This window comes from Sorex araneus, chromosome 10, assembly GCF_027595985.1.
Source record: "Sorex araneus isolate mSorAra2 chromosome 10, mSorAra2.pri, whole genome shotgun sequence".
NCBI classification, from domain to species: Eukaryota; Metazoa; Chordata; class Mammalia; order Eulipotyphla; family Soricidae; genus Sorex; species Sorex araneus.
Genome location: NC_073311.1, coordinates 61,713,559 through 61,727,065, shown reverse-complemented (window position 1 = coordinate 61,727,065; position 13,507 = coordinate 61,713,559).

Genomic DNA, 13,507 nt, shown 5'->3' with positions numbered 1-13,507 from the left:
AGTTGGTTGGTTGAACAAGTCAGAATTCAGTTCTTTGCAGTTGGAGCACTAAGTATTTGGCAGGGGGAGCACCTCTGCTGCTGGAAATGATCCAACTTCCAAATGTGTTCCCTGCCATCATCTCAGTTTTTGGTTTGTTTTTTTTTTGTTTTTTTTTTGCTTTTTGGGTCACACCTGGCGATGCTCAGGGGTTCCTCCTGGCTCATACACTCAGGAGTTACCCCTGGTGGTGCTCAGGGGACCACATGGGATGCTGGGAATCGAGCCCGGGTCGGCCACATGCAAGGCCAACGCCCTCCCCACTGTGCTATGGCTCCAGCCTCATCGCCTCAGTTTTGACACCCAGTGGAGTTTCCTTTCCCAGCCCTAAGGAACATAACTCTGGCCTCTCTCTACTACCATTCGGAAGAACATTCTCTACTGTTTTTTTTTTTTTTGAGGTGACAATGGGGGACACACCTAGAGGTGCTCAGGAATTTCTCCTGGCTCTGTGCTCACTCCTGGAGGAGCTCAGGGAACTATACGTGGTGCCAGGGGTTCAACCAGAGTCAGCCACATGCAAGGCAAGCATCTCTTCCTCGGCACCATCTCTCGGGTGTTGTGTGAACGTTCGTGCGGTCGGAGGCGCTGAGTTAAGGAACGCGGAAGAAATATGTCTCATGGAGGACCAAGGCTCCCTCTGGCTCTTGGCAAAGGCAGAGGGCCTCGTGATCTCCTTTTTTTGATCATGGTACCTCTAAAGGGCGCAATACAGTGACGTCACCAAAGGCATCGAAAGAAGTTACAGGAAGAACATCGAGGCAGTGGAATATGCAGTAGTTCCTTGCATCTGCAGGCCAGTAATCTTGGCCTACGGAAAGAAGATACAAAACCAAAACTGAAACCTTTCTTGGACTAAAAGCACTTGGATTTACATCCCAAAGACAAAACTGGCCCCCCCACACCTGAAATCTACATCCCAAAGACTAGGCTGGGCCAGAGCCTACAATTTACAATCTCAAAGGTCAGGCCTGATTAACGCCATCTGCATGTCAAAGACCAGCCTGGCTTCTGTGAGAGAAGGAAAACTGCTCTTTTCAATAGACTGAAATGATTTTTCTAAAGGCAGCTTGAAGGGGGAAAATGTTCAGCTTCATCCAAACCAGTCAGGACACAGGAGAAGTCTCGCCCATTTTCCTGGGTCCCTGTGTTCCTGTCCGTACTACGGTGCAGTCTACATGGGCTCGCCCTGAGAGCTCAGTCCAGCCCAACACTCGGGGCTGAAAAGCCTCTGCTTTGAGTTTGTGTGGTGAGGTTGAGGCCTACTCAGGTGACCTCCCCCTCTTTCTGTCACCCCTGTCAGGATGACACAGTCACAGAGGAACATCCATATTTGTAGTCATAAACCCAGGAGTCACGAGGAAGTGGGAAACTTGGCGACCGGGGTACAAATTCTACCCACCAAACCCTGACTCGTGAACATTTATCGGAATAGGGAGAGAAAGTACGTTTTTGAAAATAACCCAGCAAGCAAAACACCTCAGGCTTCTCTCAGTCCTTATCTGCACATTTCCATCGAATGTAGTGAAATTAAACTCGAATAACTCACGATGACATAATTAGCGTTTCTTGGTGTGACTAATGTGACAATTCAATTCTTCGAGCTGGACTCTGAACTTCACTGGGTCACACAGCGCGGGAGCAGCTAATTGGCCGGAACAGGCCACCTCTGCCCGCAGTGAGTTCATGTTAAGTTACTTAATTTCACAAAACAATAAGGAACATATTTTTAAATGATGACAATGCCAGGTGCCGGTTGTGATTACTGCACTAGAGCTTTGTGAGACACTTTTACTGGGGGCTACTGGGGAAAAGGGGTGTGGCATTCCCCTGTGTGTTACCTCTCACAGAGGCATGCAAATTCCACCTCAGCAGGGGCTGGAGCAATAGCACAGCGGGTAGGCCGTTTGCATTGCGCACGGCTGACCCGGGTTCGAATCCCAGCATCCCATATGGTCCCCTGAGCACCGCCAGGAGTAATTCCTGAGTGCAGAGCCAGGAGTAACCCCTGTGCATCGCCGGGTGTGACCTAAGAAGCAAAAATAAAATGAAATAAAATAAAAGTTCCACCTCAGCATTCGAAGCTGAACGTGAGAAATGTCTATTTTAATATGCCTTATTATCCAGAGCAGGGCGAGGTTAGGGCTCCAGCCGGTCCTCTCTGGGCCTCTGTGATTGGCTGGGCTGGAGCAGGGGATGCAGGGGGCGGGGCCGGGGAGGGGCCTGCAGGCCTAGGTCAATTATCTGGAATGTAGATGTAGATGTTGGTTTTGTCCTTTCCAGGAAAAGGAAATGTGAACGGAAGCAGGATAGGACTGGCAGCCCGAGACAGGGAAAAGGGGTCAGAATGTGCTAAGCCAAGATCTTTGCTCAGGGGAAGATGAGCCGAAGCGCCAGCCAGAGTCTTTATCGGCCGATGTGGCCCTATTTTATTTTACAGCATGGATAAAGTGACTAGTCATATTTTGGAATTTGTACTTTGTTTTATAACGTCTTAGGCGGACAGCCAGCTGTTTGAAGCAAAGGGTGACGGTTGTAACGTTGCAATATGCAGAATGATGTTTTGGAAAGGCCCCCACGGGGGGATGTACTCATCTTCAATATTATTTTCATGACTAAACCCCCCCCCCCCACCGCTGTGTAACAAGCTGAGCCACCAGGGTGGCCCTGGGCCAGGAGAGAGGAAAGCAGAAACAACGTTCTGTGGTTAACTTTAATCTTCAGTCATTCACTGTGCCTCACCCTGTGCAAATAAAAAAAAAATTATTTTTAATTCCAGGAGGGTTAGAGACGCCAGTTATCAGTAGCTCTTTACTCAGAGCTATTAAGCACTGTGATGTTAGTCCAAGCCTGTGACAATGCTCAATCTATTGCAAGATTGTGACTCTGTGGCTGATTTCTGGTTGTTGTTTTGTTTGTTTGTTTGTTTGGTTTTGGTTTTTTTTTTTGCTTTTTGGGTCACACCTGGCAATGCACAGGGGTTACTCCTGGCTCTGCACTCAGGAATTACCCCTGGCCGTGCTCAGGGGACCATATGGGATGCTGGGATTGGAACCCAGGTCGGCTGCGTGCAAGGTAAACGCCCTACCTGCTGTGCTATCGCTCCAGCCCCGTTTGTTTGTTTTTTTGGTTTTTTTTTTTTTTTTACAAAATTGCTAGTTTTCAGGGAACATCTCAAATCAGGCTTTGTACATCATAGTCAGAACAGCAAAGAGTGGGGTGCATTGTGGCCGGCAGATGCTTAGGACACTGGACCTGGGTCAGGGAGGAGTATCTCCTCCGCTGGGAAAGAGTCTGATATCATATTGTCACTTGATCAAAGCTGGGATAATCAGATTTTCAACACGTAGCTTTCAAAAAACAAAGACAACACCTAGTGGGAAAAGTATGAAGGGCGTTTCTATCTTCGTTGTTTTCTGAGCCAGGAGAAACTTTTCCTGCATAGAGTCTCTCCATCAGGAGCTAAGGAAGACACTGGGGTTGGTGGTACAGTGGCCGGCATTGGCCTTTTTTGGGAGCTGATCTGGATTCCATCCCCACCACATGTTTCTTAAGCTCTGCCAAGCGGGATTCCTGAGCACAGAGCCAGGGGTGAGCCTGACCGCTTCCGGGCGTGGCCCCTAATCTGAGCAATAAGAAGAAGAAGAGAGGAAGGAAGAAATGAAAGGAAGCACACGTCTCAAGACCCTACATATACAGAATGAGACGTATTAGTCTGATACCATTTGGGTCATTAAGACGGAGGGAAAGTCACGGGTGAAGACAGAGGTGACAAAGCCCGGACATAGACTTACATCTCATGTTGCTTTTTAACTGTTTTGCGGGGGTGCAGGGTGGCTGAGGCTCTCAGGGTGTCCGGTGGCCACTCTGCAGAGTATCTGCCCTCCCGCAGGTGTTCAGTTCTCAAGTCCTGCAACGCTGGGGCCCGCGGGCCAATCTCCAGGGCCTTTAGCCTTTTGAACAACCTCCCTGGCCACTAGGTGTATTCGGAAAGTTCTGGAGACCGTCAAGACCGGAGATTTCACCAGCAGACAAGTTAAGTCTTCCTTTAGGAATGCAGCCCCGAAGCCCAGTCTTGGAGCCCATCTCTCCTCGCCGAGACAGCCCGCTCAGACACCTGCGACGGTCACCCCGTGTCCAGCGGCTAACTCCCACGTGTGAGTGGGATCTGCCAGATCACGCGAGGAACCAGCCCCTCTGCCCACAGGAGGGTGAGCGTTATCCGTCGCGTCTGGGGGTGGCTGAGACAAACGACGTGCTTGAGGAAGGCTTCATGGGATCCAGCAGGTAGAAAACTAGAGCCCCCCTCCTCCCCCACCGAGCTTTTCAATTCAGCCTGACTATTTCGGGCAAGCGCTGTTGCTGCCATTTGTCGCTGACACTATTTTTAAACAGAGAACTATTTCCCCCCTTGATTTTCTTTGCTTCCCTCCCTGATAGTCTTAAGACTCATCAATTCCTGGGGCTGGAGCGATAGCACCGCGGGGAGGGCATTTGCCTTGCACACAGCTGACCTGGGTTTGATTCCCAGCATCCCATAGGGTCCCCTGAGCACCACCAGGGATAATTCCTGAGTGCAGAGCCAGGAGTGACCCCTGAGCATCGCCGGGTGTGACCTAAAAAGCAAAAAAAAAAAAAAAAAAGACTCATCAATTCCTCCGTAATGATTTTGGTCTCTCTTCTCCCTTCCAATAAGACTTGCCATGCTTGCCCTAAGAATGAAGTGCAGCAATAGCAGTGAGTCTTTGCTTTTGATCTGCAGCAATTCATTTCATCTTGGCTCCTTAAAGAAGAGTCAGGGTAATAAAACGGTGCTCTCATTATGCTTCTTCCCACCCTAAGTCCCGTAAAGAGTGTACTTGGCCTACATGTTATATTTTTTCGCTTCCTGATCTCCCCTCCCCTGCCCCCCTTCCCGCACCTCGCCTCCTCTGTTTGGGGCCATATTTCCTGATGCTTGGTGCCAACTCCTGGCTTTGTACTTGGGGGTTGGTTGGTCCCTGCCATGGAACCAGGGGACCAGGCAGCACTGAGGCTTGACTCCAGACCTGTTGGCATGCAAAGCACGCGCGCAGCCCGTAGACACATCTCTCCAGCTCTGCGTCATTAACTTTATTTTTTTTGGAGGGTGTTGGGAGTTGTGGGGTCACAACCGGTGGTACCACACCTGGGGGTCTCTGGCGTCTCCCGCTGGGTCCGTGCTCCTGACCTACGTGGTGATGGGATCCAGCTGGACAGGGCTGCACGCAGGGCGAGAGAGCGTCCACGCCTGGGTTCTCTCTCCGACTCAGAGTCTCGTCTCTTGAGGTAGCTCCTTCCCAGTTCTGGTTGTCAAGTACACATCCAAGCATTTTATTTATTTATTTATTTTGCTTTTTGGGTCACACCTGGCGATGCACAGGGGTTACTCCAGGCTCTGCACTCAGGAATTACTCCTGGTGATGCTCAGGGGCCCATATGGGATGCTGGGATTTGAACCCAGGTCGGCCGCGTGCAAGGCAAACGCCCTACCCGCTATGCTATCGCTCCAGCCCCACATCCAAGCATTTTAAAGAAAAAAAACAAACAAACTACATCCAGTCAAATTAGCCTAGACCTTGTTTAAGACCTTAAATCCTTAAGGACGATGCCATACGTATGATTTCTTTAGTTCCCCCCCCCTTTTTTTTATCATGGATTTTATTTTATTTTATTTTATTTATTTGCTCAAAGACATCCAATTCAAAGCCTACCTCCTACGGGAAGCTGCATTTTCGTTTATCCCCAGATTAGTTTTGCGGCCCTTTAATATTTATTGTCCCAATCACTTCATTCGCTCCCACCCACTAGCCACTCATTGTAAACACCTTCTCCATGCACAAACGATCTCTTCACCCACCTCAGTCTCAGCCTTCTGGGGCTAGAGATCCATGTGCACGTATGTACATGTATGCACGTATGTACATTACACCTGTGCACATGTCCAGAGTTCAGAAAATACTGACCCTGGGGCCGAGCGATTATACTCGGGTTGGGGCACTTGCCTGGCATCCTGCTTTCAAACCCCTAGTTTTAATCCTGGGACCTGCATGTGATGCCCAAGCACCTCTAGGTGTAGCTCTTGGGCACAGAGCCAGGAGCAGTCCCAGAGCACCCCTTATCATTAAATAAAAATTACAGGGAGGTAGAGAGAGGCTGAAGGAGGCGGGAATATTTAGACAAGGAGGTTACACAGGGGCACTTTGAAGTAAAGGAACAAAAGCATTAAGTGAGCAAATGCAGCTTGCGTCAGATGGCAAAAACTGCAAAGAGCGAAGGGTTTATTTAATTTCTCAGCTATGCCCAGAGCAGCAAAAGCGGAGCTCAGCAATTACACTCTGCCTCCCTTGCTTTTCCCCAAGTCACAAGTTCACTTTTTTTTTTTTTTGGCCTCAGAACTTGAATACTTGTGGGGGGGGAAAAAAAAATCCCCAAAATAGAATTTAAAAATTACTTTGTTGTTTACAAGAAATGTGTGACAGGAAGGAAAGAGGGGGCGTGTTCAGGAGCCGTTGGCAGAGCGCTGCCGTACCCCTCTGCCTTAACCTATGAAGGCACAGAGTCGACTCCATCCGCCAGTTCCCCCCCCCCCCCCCCCCCCGTCCCCTGCAGACCTGCCTGTGGTTTGCACGGGAAATGCCAGCTGACGGCACTGCCAGGGGCAGCGCGAGCCCTGGAGTCAGGGGAGAAAGGGGCACTGCCCGCACTCCTTTGACAAGATCCCAGAGTCAGTGGGGGAGGACTCAGCCACCACCCGGTCCAGGAGACCTTAACTTTCTCGGACCCTATCACAGTGCTCTGTTCTCAGCCAACAGACTCTGCAAACAGCCTGTGTGTCCCCGGTGTGTCCACTGAGAGAGTCTCCATCAGAGCAAACCTGCCTCGCAGAGCCAACAAAAATGACAGGGAAGGGGGTTGGAGAGATGGCCCCGCGGGGAGGCCGCTGGCTTCACACATGCCGGACCTGGGTTCTGGCCGTAGCACCCGAGTTGCCCCTCCCCCGTAGCCCTGCCAGGAATGATCCCTGAGCACTGCCTGATGTGGACCCAAAATCAAAAAGAACAAGTTTAGGGGAAAGAGTAAGAAAACATATCACTGTCACTGTCACTGTCATCCTGTTGCTCATTGATTTGCTCGAGCGGGTACCAGTAACATCTCCATTGTGAGACTTGTTGTGACTGTTTTTGGCATATTGAATACACCACGAGGAGCTTGTCAGGCTCTGCCGTGCGGGCGAGATATTCTCAGTAGCTTGCCGGGCTCTCTGAGAGGGACGAAGGAATCGAACCCGGTTGACCGTGTGCAAGGCAAACGCCCTACCCGCTGTGCTGTCGCTCCAGCCCAAGAAAACGTATACACCATGACAAATCTAAAGAAGGCCAGTTTAGCTACCTTAAGAGGAATGAAATAGTGAATGACTGAAACCTGGTCACGAACAGCTTTGTATCTCACAGTGACTCAATTAAAAACAATTTTTTTTTTTTTTTGCTTTTTGGGTCACACCCAGCGATGCTCAGGGGTTACTCCTGGCTTTGCACTCAGGAATTACTCCTGGTGGTGCTTGGGGGACCATATGGGATGCCGGGGATCGAACCCGGGTCGGCCGCGTGCAAGGCAAACGCCCTACCCGCTGTGCTATCGCTCCGGCCCCCATCCCACAATTAAAATTTTTTTAAAAAATAAAGAAATAGGGGCTGGAGAGATAGCACAGCGGGTTGGGTGTTTGCCTTGCACGCGGCCGACCCGGGTTCAAATCCCAGCATCCCGTATGGTCCCCTGAGCATGGCCAGGGGTAATTCCTGAGTGCAGAGCCAGGAGTAACCCCTGTGCATTGCCAGGTGTGACCCAAAAAGCAAAAAAAATAAAAAAAAAAATAATAAAAAAATAAAATTTTTTCAGGCAACATCATGAAATCGATTGCGCTTCACCTTTCGGATTCCAGTTCCTATGGCGTGAAATATGTCATAGTAGCAGAAGAAAAATTTAAAGAGAATTGCTATTTTTTAACACCATGTACTAACTTTAATTTGAAATGGGCTAAAGAGTTCACCGTAAGATCTGAAACCTTAAAAATACATCAAACACTGGGGCCGGAGCGATAGCACAGAGGATAGGGCGTTTGCCTTGCACGCGGCCGACCCGGGTTCGATCCCCGGCATCTCATATGGTCCCCCAAGCACCACCAGGAGTAATTCCTGAGTGCAGAGCCAGGAGTAACCCCTGAGCATCGCTGGGTGTGACCCAAAAAACAAAACAAAACAAAACAAAAATACATCAAACACAGTCCTGTAGGCAGGGTGCTAGCCTTGCCTGCAGCTGACCTGGGTCTGGTTCCCCGCGTCCCAGAGTGGCACCAGGAGTGACCCCTGAGTGCAGAGCTGGGTGTAAGGTCTGAGCACCGCCAGGGATGGCCATAAACTAAAGACTTTTTTTAAAGAAAAACTAAATGATAAAAAAGAAAGATGATGTTCGTCTTCAATAAAGAGGAATTGTTATTATGAATCTCTTGGAAATGCAAAAAGTCAAAATATCACTCTGTACTTAGACCCAAGAACCCAAGTCAGAAACATCGAATAGGCAGCCAAAATTTTCCCTCTTGTTTCAAAAATGTTCTTAAAACTCATTTGCTCACATAGTGATCCAATTAGGAGTCATGCTCTACATTTAGTTAAATTGTATGTTAATTTTTTTTGTTGGGGGGGGGGCACACGCTGTGGTGCTCAGGGCTTACTCCTGGATTCACATTCAGGAATCCCTCCTGGGAGGGGCCAGGGGGCCCATATTAGGGGCCCTGAATTGAACCAAGGTCAAGTGCATGCAGAGCCCTACCTTCTGTCTTATCTCTCCAGCCACTGTTATGCAAAATCTCCTATTAACATATCATGGGTTTCTTTGGGTGGGGGACTGGGTCGTAGCCGGCAGAGGTCAGGGGCTGTTCCTGACTCAGCATTGCTGGGCGTCAGGTGTGATGCTGAGGGTTTGAACCAGGTTCTGTAGGAGGCAGGACAAGAACCATGCCCCGTGCAGTCTCTCCAACCCCCACCTATTTCTTGCCACGTATTTGTTAAGTAAGTGGATCCGTGTTCTACAGAATTGTCACATCGGATTTAATTATTTTGGATTTTCCTATTTGCATCACACATTACTTAGCGATCCGTCCCATTTTCTGCACAACTAGAACTAGATATAGAGACGGGATTCTGTTCACTGCTTGGGGGGACAGAGCTACTTTATAGGCGTCATATGCATTTCATTTCATCCAGTCAGGTGACCCAGATGCCTCGAAGTGTCTCCTTGGTGTCAGGGACCACTGGCCACCACTGCTGAGTGGGAATTCACGAGGGATCACACATTGATCTTGGTTAAATTTGGTTTTGGGCCCACTGGCACTGCTCAGGGTTTACTCCTGGCTCTGTGCTCAGGGGTCACTCCTGGTGGGGATTGAGGGGCCATATGTAGTACTGGGGATTGAACTGGGGGTCATTTGCATGCAAGGCAAGAGTCCTACCCATTGTACTATCTCTCTGTTCACTTAGTGACTAGAATTTCTTTCTTTCTTTCTTTCTTTCTTTCTTTCTTTCTTTCTTTCTTTCTTTCTTTCTTTCTTTCTTTCTTTCTTTCTTTCTTTCTTTCCTTCCTTCCTTCCTTCCTTCCTTCCTTCCTTCCTTCCTTCCTTCCTTCCTTCCTTCCTTCCTTTCTTTCTTTCTTTCTTTCTTTCTTTCTTTCTTTCTTTCTTTCTTTCTTTCTTTTTTGCATCACACCTGTCGATGCACAGGGGTAACTCCTGGCTCTACACTCAGGAACTATCCCTGGCGGTGCTCAAGGGACCATATGTGATGCTGGGAATTGAACCCCGGTAAGCCGTGTGCAAGGCAAAGGCCTTACCCACTGTACCATCGCTCCAGCCCCTAGAATTTTTTTTTTTAATGGAGAAACTTTTATCAACTATTCTCTCTGTTGCAGTTCTTCCAGGAAATACAAGAGAAATGCTTAATGCAGTCCCTGTTTGTTTTGTTTTCAGAATAATGTGCTGAGTTCTTAGCATTCCCCAAAGGGATTAATGATGTTAGTTGTCCTATTATTGTTAATATCATTATGTATTCTGGAGTTTTACAGATTTGATCTGTTACAACTTTTAAATGCATGTGTAATTTCTAATATATGCTAATCATATGATAAGAAAACAACATAATTACAAAAGTCAGATTATGATTACTTTACAGTTATTTTTGCCTTTAGGATATTACCTACTGGGAATAGATAAACTCCTACTTGAAATGACTCTTATCTATTTGACTAATCTGCTACCTCTCTATATAATTAAGATTTCTAATTATGCTTTCAATTAAATTTTTTTTCTATTTTGTGTGTTTCCAGGGTCTGCTATAAAACAGGGTACTTTCCTGCAGATAGATTTAGCTTTATTCTTTTTTCTATCACTGGTTTCCTACTTCTCCATCTCCCCCCTTTCCCACTCTACAGATAAACATATTATCAATGTTTGCTTTTCCTTCATTTAAAAATAACATACGCACTATCCACAATAGCCAAAATCTGTAGATAACCCATGTCTTGGAATAGATGACTGGATCAAGAAACTATGGTACATATACACAATGGAATATTACTTGACCATAAAAAAGGATAAAGCCATTTACTGTTAGATGGAGGGAACTAGAAAGTATGCTGAGTGAGGCAAAAGGGAGAGAGACCAACATAAAATTATCTCTCTAGTGTGTGGGATATAGAAAAATGTAATGGTGGAATAATGAATACCCAACCACAATGGAAACAAAGAACCTAAGGACTGGGATTCAATAGAGAACATACCACTGAGTGGGCTAGGGGATCGGAGAGTGAAGGGGCCACGGCTTTGGTCGAGGAAGCATTCAACTGCAAGGAGGAGGTGGTGCTGAAAGGTGGAAAAGTGGGACCAAAGCAATAGCACAGCAGGAAGGGCATTTGCTAAGCCAAGTTTGACCTCCTATGGTTCCCTGGGTGCCGCCAGCAGTCATTCCTGAGTGCAGAGCCAGGAGGATCCCCTGAGCATCACTGGGTGTGACCCCAAAATAAATAAACTAAGTAAAACAATTTAAGGACCTTTCAGCAGTGGTACTGTAAACCACAGTGCAAAACTTATATTATTTTCCCAAAGCGCCTCCCACAGAAGCAGACAGCTGGGTGGGAGGCAAACGGGGGTGTGGGGTGGGACTGGCAGAGGGAAGGGAACCTGGTGAAGGCACCGGTGTTGAAACCCAAGCACGAATAACTTTGGCTTTTGGGGTGCTGCCCTTTAAGAGGGGTGAGGGCGACCTGTGGCACATCAATAGAACAGGATACAGCTTGTTAACAAAAATAATAACCCATCAGTCATGGTCACAAAGATAAGTAGGGGTGAACGTGTCACTAAGTGAATCAAATCCATTGAAAAGGCTACATATATATACGTAGCACTGTACACTGTCATCCCCTTGTTCATCGATTTGCTCGAGCGGGCCAGCAGTAACGTCTCCATTGTGAGACTTGTAACTGTTTTTGGCATCTTGACTATGCCACGGGTAGTTTGCCAGGTTCTGCTGTGCGGACGAGATACTCTCGGTAGCTTGCCGGCTCTCCGAGAGGGACAGAGGAATTGAACCCGGGTCGGCTGCATGCAAGACAAATGCCCTACCTGCTGTGCTACTGCTCCAGTCCACACATATGTATATTTTGCAAATACATCTAAATTATTATTCCTTCCCTTTTATAGAGAAAAGAGACTTACTTGTGTCCCCCCACCCAAATGCTTATTTATTTAGAGGTTTGGGGCCACACAGGGCTGACTGAGCTCATATTCCTTTGCTCAGGAGTGACCCCTGGTGGTGTGAGTGGGAATACATGTCTTGACAGGGATTACGCCCAGCGGGATTAGGATACATTTCTCTTTTTTTTTTTTTCTTTTTGGGTCACACTCAGCGATGCACAGGGGTCATTCCTGGCTCTGTTCTCAGGAATTACTCCTGGCGGTGCCATATGGGATGCTGAGAATCGAACCCGGGTCGGCCGTGTGCAAGGCAAAAGCCCTACCCGCCATGCTATCACTCCAGCCCTGGGATTAGGACACATCTTAACCCCTGCACTGTTTCTCCAACCCCCATGCTTATTTTTCCAAACTGTTTTTCTTCAGATTCCAGAACTAAGGGCGTCAACACGCTACGAATGCATCATGCCATAGTGGACCATTCCCAGCCACGAGACTCAGCATTTCTGGGTGATTATTTTGCATCAGTATCTTTAATCATTTGACTTTGCATATTGCTAGCTCTGGGTTAGTTTGATTTTTTTCTATTACAAAGATTGTTGCCATCAATAAGTATGGTTTAAAATTTGCATTTTATTAAAAAAATCTGAGTTACAAAGTCATTGATAATTGAGTCTTAGGCATATAATATTTCAACACAAATCCCACCACTAGTTTCAACTCCCCTCTACCAGTGCTCTGGTATTCTCTTTCCACGGCAACCCCTACCCCATCCCTGCCCACCAACTTGACAGGCACAATATAAACTCCGAGTGGTTGCCGCTGAGATTTCATTGTTTTCAATGAAATTGTTGAAAATCGTTCATCGTGTTCAGCTTTGTTGAGTCTGTGTTCTGGGTACATGGCTGTACCACTCATCCACATCACCCGTGTCACTGAAGTCCTGAAGCCTGTTTACCTATTTACTTCCCGTTTTGTTCTCTACCCAGCCCTCCACACACACCTGGATTTTTTCCCCTTCTTTGTCCTTCTCCTCTCTAAAATCTGGGGTCGAGTAATCTAGGCTGGGGGCTGGAGTGATATACAATGGGTAGGGCACTTGCCTTGCATGCAGGTGACCTGGGTTCAACCCCCGGCAACCCATACGGTTCCCCAAGCACTGCCCGGAGTGATTTCTAACATAAGTAACCCATGAGCATTGCCTGGTGTGACCTCCAAACAAAAACAAAAAGAGTGATCTAGTGATCCCTTTTTCCTCATCTAGTACTTTAAAGGGCTGGAGCGATAGCACAGCGGGTAGGGTGTTTGCCTTGCATGCAGCCGAACCAGGTTCGATTCCTCCACCCCTCTGGGAGGACCCGGCAAGCTACCGAGAGTATCTTGCCTGCATGGTGGAGCCTGGTAAGCTACCCTTGGCGTGTTTGATATGCCAAAAACAATAACAAGTCTCACAATGGAGACGTTACTGGTGCCCACTTGAGCAAATTGATGAGCAATGAGATGACAGTGATACAGTACTTTATAGACCTTAGATAAGTGAGATCATCCTGTCTTTGTCTTTCTTCTCCTGGTTTGCTTCACTTACTCCAGTTCCAACCAGCAGCCAATTGTATGATGTCATCATTCTTTGCAGCTGCATATTATTCCATTGTATATGCATGCCACATCTTCATAATCCATTCATCTATCATTGGGTACCTAGGTTGATTC